We start from the raw sequence: 9,482 nt of genomic DNA, 5'->3' as shown, positions 1-9,482 counted from the left end.
TCCCAGTGCTTTTCTTACTAATTCTTGCTGTTTCCCATGCCCGTGTTGGCTGGTTTTGTTGCGATTTTGCTAGTATCGGAGCGAGCTGGAATTTCTTCGCAAGGCTTTGCTTTTGTAGTGGAAGTAAATGGGATGATTGAAATGGGTCTGCACAGTCACACTGACCTGCCACATGAGAGGGTGCGGTGGGACTCGTTCCATTTAAGTAAATGGCACTTTGTTTTATTTGTAAGAGATGTAGTCGAGACCTCGTCCTCATCAGCCATTTTATTTTCTGTCTGGTATTGCTACATAAGCAGCTCACTGCTGTCGTATTGATTTCTAAGAGAAGCCTAATTATTTTTTAATAGTATGTCGCCATCGATATGTCACTGTGGCATACTCTAGGACAGGGATCCAAATCTCTGTTTCCCTCTCCGAAGAAAAGTATAAATGGAGTAAAGATTCTGTTACCCGATGTCATGTACATGTGCGCTGGGTGTCTTACGCAGGCAGCTTACTCCCTTTGATTAAAAAATGATGACAACATCCTCAGTTTTCTTCTATTTAGCAGTGTGTTTCCCGTTATCAACATCTCATTAAAAAGGAAACTTTAAAAAATACTTAGGAAAGATTGCTTAATTTTGTCTTGGCTAATATACAAGATTTTAGTTTAGACATAGACCATAGTAAGATAACTGTAGAATTACAGCCTGCATTCGGTGCATATCAAACACTCCCTCTGGGCTCATCTCTGTACTTCAGATTCAAGAACAAAAAATCCCATTGGTTTTGATCTGTGAGTGAAAAACCAAACCATTTCATAGGTGTTCAGATGTGCCACCAATAGTGAAACTGAGTGAGTGAAACTGCTAAGGCATCTTGAAACTAGTTTTGCACCATAAGCTGATTCCTGTTGACCTTTAGTGTCTTGTCATTCTTACCATTTTCTTTTTTCTTACAGGCAAGCAAGCGAAAAAGTAGTGCAGATGAGAACCATGTAGATTGAACAACTCTGTCAACTCTCTTTGCTGTATATTGCAAAAGTCTGTATGCACAAAACTTTTAAAGTGTTGAATTTATCAGGAACGAAGAAAAATCACAGGTTATTCAGAAACATAATCTACTAATTACAGCTATTCCTTTTGGTATAAATTGCATTGTTAAGATATATTGGAGTAGTTGCTGCTCAAGTGATATGGAATTACATCACTTGGGAAGTATTTGTAGTAGGAATCTTTTTGGGAAGACAGATTTTTTTTTTTTTTTTTCCCCTGAAATTCTCTAGTGTACAACCAGAAGTGTCCTCAACATAAAGGATGCGTTCATCTGTGTCCCCAGCTACTTTCCACTGTGCTGATTGTTTCACTGATACCAAGGAATAACGTTCTTGCTTGAAAGACAAAATATCCGTTGATTTTGGAAGGATGGTTTTGGGTCCTTTGCTTATAAAGTTTATAGATTGGAATGGCAATGGATTGTCAAAAATGATAATACCAGTAGCAGCTTTTCCATGTGACTTTAAAGATCTCTGAACTCTCGGTTGCAGAATAACTTTGACAGATCAGCAGGTGGCATCTCAAAACTTAAGCAGCTCCCTTCTTCCTTGAAATTTGATTTAAAGTAACCTTGCCATTACTCAGGAAATGTTCTTAAATAATTTAGGAAAAAAGTGTCATTGACAAACTGAACACTATTCTACTGAAGAGCTGGATGCACAAAACCTGACAAGCCCATACAAAGTAGTGTGAAAGAGCAATGGTAACTGCCAGAACAGTTGCTCTAGGCAATGGCAATGACTGGGCTGAGCTTCCCAGAAGCCTACCCTGAAACAGAGCTCTTTATTCTTATCCTTTGCTCTTAGGACTAGGGCTTCCTTAATTTCTGTATGGGAGAAAGAGAGGAAAAAGGTTGTGTAATGGTGTGTACGGCAATGCCTTGAACCTAACTCACAGTGCCAGTAGTTTTTTGCTGCTGGCAAATGATATTATTTTTGCATTTCAAGTGTCAGAAATGTGTACTGCAGTGCTAATGATTCAGCATGCTCTTCTTAAGCCAAAATGGGGAAGGGATGCAAAACCGGAACAGGACATTTACAGTGTTGGATTTTCTATAGTGGAATTAATATTAATCATTTTCTTTTTAAGGACATGGGGATTTACTGTAATGTAACTTGAAAGCCTGATTTATATTGTGAAATTAAATAATCAGATTTGAGGAGAAGCAAGATTTCTGCTAACCTATTTATGAATAGTTCAGCTTCTTTGCTTATGTATAAAAAACAGACAAAGAAGTAATGACATAAATTCTTCCCGAGGACAACTTGATTTACTTATTCATCCATTCTGAAGCACAGAGGGCAGAGAAGTAAGGTCTCAGGCAAGTTATGTATCTGGTAACATCTAACTTCCAGTACTTGATTTTGCAACTTAGATAACTTCAGTACTGTAATGAAATACTTAATATACTTTTATATCCTCTCACTTCTCAGAAGTGTGATAAGATTTTGTAATAAAGTTGTGGTCCTTTTGTAGTTTATATGATGAACTTGGAAACATGGAGATTTTGTTTCAAGTTGCCAGCAGTAATGCCTTCTGAGTTTGACCAGTCAAGGGTGGAGTATTGTCAGAATTGGTGAGATTACTTAACTCAGCTTCAGATGGAGGGGTGGTAACTACTGAATTTGTTCCTTCAGTGTAAGAAGGGACTGCAGAGTAAGTGATGCATTTTCTTAATCTGGATAGCAAATTACAGTTAGTGCATCATGTAAGTCTGTGAAGTATTTCAGTGAAGTTGATTTGTGAGAAGAAAATACTGAGAAATCTGTGAAAGCAGGTGAGAAACTACAGTAAGGCCAATAAAGTCTTTAGAGGTTAAATGCAATGAAAAGAAAAAATTGTCACTCAAGAGCTCTAGATTGTAACGTTCTCTCTCTCTTAGACATTTCTGTTGGGCCAGTGATTTGGAAGAAGTCATACAAGCTGTTAAGATCCAATCTATTGACAGTGAACAAGTCCGAGAAAGAAATCTTGGTGTTTTTGTCAAATCATTGTGTTAGTCTTATAATAGTAGAAAGTATTCTCCTGCAACTAAAATTTTAAGGAGACTAATCAGGGAGAGAAATTGTCTGTATTTGAGACTCTGCAGGGTCTTGATGTAAGATAAAGCCAGGAAGAACATTTGGTAGGAACTGAGAATGCATCTTTTTTGTATTGCTGGGAAATTCAGTGTCACTGAAGTCTGTGTAATTACCTGTATTTGCAGCAGGTGTGAATTTAGTCTTGTGTCTTTAAATAGTTTTGCTATAGTCTAAATGGTTTGATTGTATAGAGACACCAGAATCAAAACCATTCACTTTTTCTAATGCTTTCAAGTCTCCCGTAGCCCAAAGAGCTCTTATTTTTTTACAGTGTAATGTAGTATGTGTAACATGCATTAGCATGTGTCACATAACGTCACTGAAGAATGCAGAGAAATGTGTCATTGTATGTAATACAATTATCTTTTATTATGATGAGTTAAGTACCTAATGAATCTATATCTGTTACTGACAGTCTGTATTAAACTAGCTAGGGCAAAATGCTAGATCATGTAGTTCACGCTGAAGAGCGGCATAATGGCTGCTTCCGTAGATAGATAAAAATGGGCTTGACTAGGCAAAAAAGGCTATGGTGCATATTCTTATTACCACCAAAGAACACAATGCTGCATTGCAGCAGTAATTCAGTCTGTGCAATGAGTGCTGTAACATAGTGTAACTCTTCGTGAAATAATTATCTGTACACAAATTCCCCCAGCGTTAGCCATTCTTCACAATCGCAGTACTCCCACAAAACGTGGCTTGCTCCTGCAGTCTTCTTTCTTTCTTTCTCACTCAGATATGATGGTCATTAGCTATTCCCCCCATCCTGTCTGCACCAGTGGCCTGATTCCTTTTTGCAGACTTACAGCAGTCCTTTGCTCCTAAAACTTTGGTTTTCCTTTTTCTGTATGGGTTGTTCCCATCATGCTTTCTTCTGCCTAGCTCATAGACTTGTATTTCAGATGCATTTTATAGGTTTCCTTCAAGGTGGAAAAGCTCCTCTTGTTCACTTTTGCATATAACTCTTGTCCAGTGATTTCATACAGACTGAAACCTTTGGCATGAGTATCAGTCAAGATCTTTTGTGAACATCTGCCAAGGTGAGAATCCTGACTTTTAGTTCTGTGTCCTCTGCTGAATCATACTGGTTTCTTCACTGGGAGTCAAGGTGGAGATTTTGTGAACAGGAGCATAAGATGTAAGCTTGTGGGACTGGACTGGTATGCTGTGCTATCACAGTCTACCTTCAAAGCACAGATTATAGTAATGTGAACTGGCTGCAGCTTTATATTGCGTTTTGCTACCCCCACAGCAGCATGTTGGTATGTTAACTGCTTCACTGGAGAAGAACGCAGAGCTCTGAAGAACAGAACGTTAATCTTTTTCTCCCTTTAATGACAAACATTGAACTTAAAAAGGTATCCATTCTTTCCTTTTTCTATTTTTTATGATGTTACAGTAGCCTTCTAGAAAGTTATTTTCTGTCTGGACTTTCTTGATAGTCTTCTGTGAAGTACAAACACATTATTTTAATTTTTTTCCCCTTCTTTCCTTTCCTTCCCACTCACATTGAAGATTGAAACCATTTTTAATCAAAGAAGATTTGACGTTTATTTGTAATTCATTAAAATTTGAATGTGGATAGTTTTGCTGAATTGCTGTGTTTTCATCAGATGTAAAAATAAGATAATAGAAGTAATAAAGTACACTGTGTTAGAAAAGAATGGAGGTTTTATTGGGCTTTCCCTTACAGAGAGGAATGCTGGTTTTAAAAAGGAGCACAATGTAAAAATAATTGTGTTTTAATTTATGTCAGAAAAGCATTGCTGAAAGTTCTTTAGTTATATCAGTTTTTGCAGTAGTATTGTGGGGTGTTTTAAACATGAAATTGCTTTACAAATGGCTTTTTATAGAGACTTGTGCTGTAATTGCAAGAACATGGGGCAGTTGTACTCATTATACTTTCAAATCTGTAAGCAAGTGGGATTTTTTTGTGCCTATTTTTCTGTACACGTTGTGAAAATCTTCAGCCTCGTAACTTTTAATTGTTTATTGGTACTACACAGTTGAGAGAACTAGATGTTCATCTAGTAAGTGTCTGTATATTGGCATGCAGATCTCTCTAATAGAGATGCATCGAAAGGGAGCCCGCCGTAAGATTAATTACCAGTGTAAGGGTGAAGAGGAGCAGGCAGTGTTGGACAGAACTAGTACAACTGCCTTACTAGGCACTGCGTGTAAGAGAGATTGGGAGAAAAGGGCATGCAGCAAAATTTTTCAATGTGTCTTTTGGTGCTTTGACTAATGAAGTTCCTTTGAGTCTTACTGCAAACGCTTGCAGTTTGGTCAGCGGAGGCTTTGCAGGTCTTATCTCCCTGCGCCAGCGTTTCTGAATGCAGGCCTGAAGCTGAAGTAAAAGTTCTATAGGGAGCCCAGATCTCCCAGGGAGCTAATTTGGGTCTGAATTCCCTGTCACAAGGGATTATTATTGCTTAATCTGCTAATAATGTGGCAGTCTAATCAGGTTACTTTACTTCTGCGTGCTGATGCATTAAGGCTTGATTCTTCTTCTGTAGAAGAAAATAACAAAATTCCCACTGTGTTCTGAGAAAGTAAGTTTGGGACTGCAGTTTGCTTGATGTGTCAAAAAAGATTCAATGTTTTACTTTTCAGTATGAGAAAAAAATGGAGATTTGAACATGTCAAGGACAGTGCTAATAAGACATAAAAATCTAGCTGATTTGTTTGATTTAGTAAGTCGTTTCCAAAAGTTTGTTTATGCTAACTCAGATTATTGATTACTGTTAATTCAGGGACAGAATAATTTTCTAAATGTTCTTCTAACTGAACCAGGTACTGTTCAGCAATTTCCATGCTGTTAAGTTCCCTCAAACAATACAGACACTTGTCAGGTCAATTTAAGGTGATTTTTTTTTTTTTTAAGGGGGATTTTACATAAGAAAAGGGATACCATCTTTATTTGTTCATTTCAGTTATGGAAAAGTCCAGAGAAGTATCATATTCTCCAGTAAATGTGATAATAAAAATTTCCCTTCAGTGTTTTCATCTGACACATGACATCATTTAAGCTAGGAAAAGGATGAGTGAAACTGCCTGGAAACCAGAATTAAATCAATTGATCAAATTCCATGATCTAGATCTTAAGAGGAAAAAAACCCCCCAACCAACCAACTCCCAAACAAACAGCTTTAATAAGGCTAAGTTATATTTTAGACATTTTACTTTTAATCCAAGGTGCTCATAATAGTATAGTATAGTAGTATTTTAAAATACATGACAAGATTTAGGACTTGGAGTTTAAAATGATCCCAGTAGTGGCTGAGTCTACGATACTGAATTCTGTAGTTCATTAGTAAATATGGTTGTTTGTTATGTAGGGTTTTTTTCATGATACTTAGGAGAAACGGTCCTATCACATAATGCTGTATTACTGCACAAGGCTGTGTAGAAGGTAGCTAGTAGTTGAACTAACTGAAAGAGCAGTTTAACGGAATTTGGCATGATACTTCCTAATTACTATTTAATGCTAATGAAGAACTTCAATATTGGACTAGATCCAAGTGATGTGGGAACCTCAAATAGCATTTTGCAGGTGAAAGTGCTGAAGTTCAATACCTTGACATTAAAAAAAAAGAAAAAAAAGAGCTTGTTCAGTGGTTCGTGTTTAGCCAAACTGTGCTGGTGAGTGATTATGCTAGGTATCTCCTTATTTAGTCTTAGCTTGGGAGCATTCGTACCTAGACCTAGCTTGGGCTGAGTAGTTCAGTATCCGCCTTCCACGCGGGTTTGATTTGGATGCAAAGGGAGAGGCTTCTGTGCATGTCTTAGAGCGTGTTCTGGGAGTGGCGAGCACGGAACGGCAGACTCCTTGCGTGCAGCAGCTGGGACCACGCTCTGAACATTTGTACCTGGTGGTAGTGTCTGCTGAGGTAGGACTCCTCTCTTGGTTTGGTACTGCCTCCTTTAGCACAGAGAAGAAGTTGTTAAATCTGACAGTCGGAGACCATCTGTGGATTTGTGATGTACCCTGATGGGCTATCCTGCGTCCTTGATGCAGTCTGGCCAATGATACATACTCAATTAGAAAACCAGTACTGTTAGAACCAAGCACCAGTCTGCTGATCATGCCTCCCACATTTTCTCAAGCCCTGCAAGTATTGCAAGTCTGTACAGTGATAGTGCTATGGATGACATCCTGCTTAATGGAAGGTGAATGAAAGGGAAATTAATATGATACTGTGCTAGGAATAAAAGTATCAAGCCCGGTTTATTGTGAAGTGTAGTAATGCAATGTTTAATGCATGACAGGACAGAATGATGCAATTTCTTTTGGAATTGTCTCATCTGTGAGAGCTCCAGATAATCATATTGCTGCCCTGCAAGTTACTATATCTAAAATAATTAATACAGGTATGACCTTTAAAAACATTTTAATAAACACAAATGGATGGCTTGTGCCTTTTCGACTGAAAATATCTTTTGCTAATTACAGTTAGAGAAGGATTTCAGTCCTACAGACAAATACTGATGTAGTTTCACTTGTGCAGCTGCTACATTAAATTCAGAGACAAAATTGTTTCATTTTAATGTACTCCCTGAACTTACTACTAATTACTGGAACTGAGAAGCTGCTCTAATTTACATCAGTGGAACAAAAGGAAAAGAAAAGTTTGAAACATGACTAAAAGTAGTGGTTGGAGTACCAGATGCTGAGGCTTATAGTCCCAAAGCTCCATTAGGACTGCCTAAATGCTTCAACTTAATGTATTATTGGTGTTTGCATTCTGGTTCTACCTAGACATCTCCGTCAGAGCTGAGAGCTACTGAACCATACATGGACTAGAAGAGGGTGTAGTTTTGAAGAGTTTACAACCGAAAAGACAAAACAGATAAAAAGAGGCCTGAGCAAGCAGACATTCATTTAGCCCAGGTATACAGGATACAGTATTAGGATTTCTCTATTGCCTTAACAATTCTCTTTCCCTGTTATACTGTTCTGTGTATAGCTCATACGCTTAATTTTTCTTTTTAAGAACTGGTATCAGTCAAAACAAGGCCTGATACTAGTTCCACCGCATGTCAGAAGGAAGGTTTATAGGACCTAAACCCTTCCAGCGACAGCGGTGAGCGTGAAGCAGATCACAAGCTGGTAGGCTCTACTGTGCTTAAAAAATGTGGGCTGACTGCCAGAGCTGGAGTTGCTGAGAGGAGGCAGTAACAGGAGGGGAAGTGAGAAGGCAGTGACGGGAGTCTAGGGAATGAATGAAAAGAGGTTACGGTGGAGTTTAGTAGGCAACTGGAGTGAAGTTCAACTTCCAAATCCCTGGAAACTACTGAAAAAGGTAATTGTCCTGTCTTGTCAGCCACAAGGCTGGCAATGGCACTTGTGGTGACAGAGGTTTTAGTTCTGCTGGTGTGAAGGCTCATCTTGATAAGCTGTGGGCAGGGTTCCAGTGGCTTAACGTCTTTCCTTCTGGTCTGTCACTGAAGCAGCCGTGAGGTGCTTGATCTCTCAGTTACTGTGCTAACAGTCCAGTAACACCTTGCAGTTCTCAGCTATGTGCAAGTTCATCACCAGATGTTGCAGCAAGTCCATAGGCAAAAGCTGAAAGGTCTCATATTCCGGAGTAATTTCTGATTCCCATCAGCAGTTCTTGATTAGACTCCTTGTGTATTCCCTCTTTAGGGTTTTCATGAAGCTTAACACATAATCTAAATCCCTTTTAAGACTCTTAATTGTGCAGATGGCTTTGCACATACTAGTTTTATCCCATGTGATTAGTGAAGAATTTCTCGAAAAACATTCCTCCCCAAAATCTTACGCTTACCTTCAGTATGGCAGCTGCAAGCAAGTGTGTCTGTCTTTTTAAGTGATTCATTGTGTTAAAGAAAAACATTCAAATGCAGGCATTTTCATGTCTGTACATACACGTTTGAAACAGCAGACTTTTTAAATGGATTTGGTGCTGGCTTTTCAGATGTTTCAGATAGTTTTTTGTAAATAGGAAATAATTAAACATATCTAAAGCATCAAAGCTTATAGGAGATGAGCATCTCCTTTGAAAATTTGATTGTAATTATATATTCCTTGATGAAGAATACAGGAAAATAAGTCACCCTTGCTTTTGAAGCACTAGGTGTGTCCTGTATATCAAAGTTTTAATTGCTGCATGACTTTCTGAAATGGTCTGAAAAACTTAATCTACTTTGAATTTATTAAAAATATATTTTAAACAAGTACAGCTATTAAGTTGGGAAGTAATGGAATTGGGCTCCTAAATTTTATGTGAAGTGCATACCCCATTATGCCTGATAAGAAGAATCTTGGTACGCTGTCAAAATATGAGCAATTAACCTATCAGTCTTTAGGAAATAAAAAAAAAACACAAACCAAAAAAAC

This window comes from Haliaeetus leucocephalus, unplaced genomic scaffold, assembly GCF_000737465.1.
Source record: "Haliaeetus leucocephalus isolate CR32 unplaced genomic scaffold, Haliaeetus_leucocephalus-4.0 Scaffold151, whole genome shotgun sequence".
Taxonomy (NCBI): Eukaryota; Metazoa; Chordata; class Aves; order Accipitriformes; family Accipitridae; genus Haliaeetus; species Haliaeetus leucocephalus.
Note: the sequence above shows the minus strand (reverse complement) of the source record.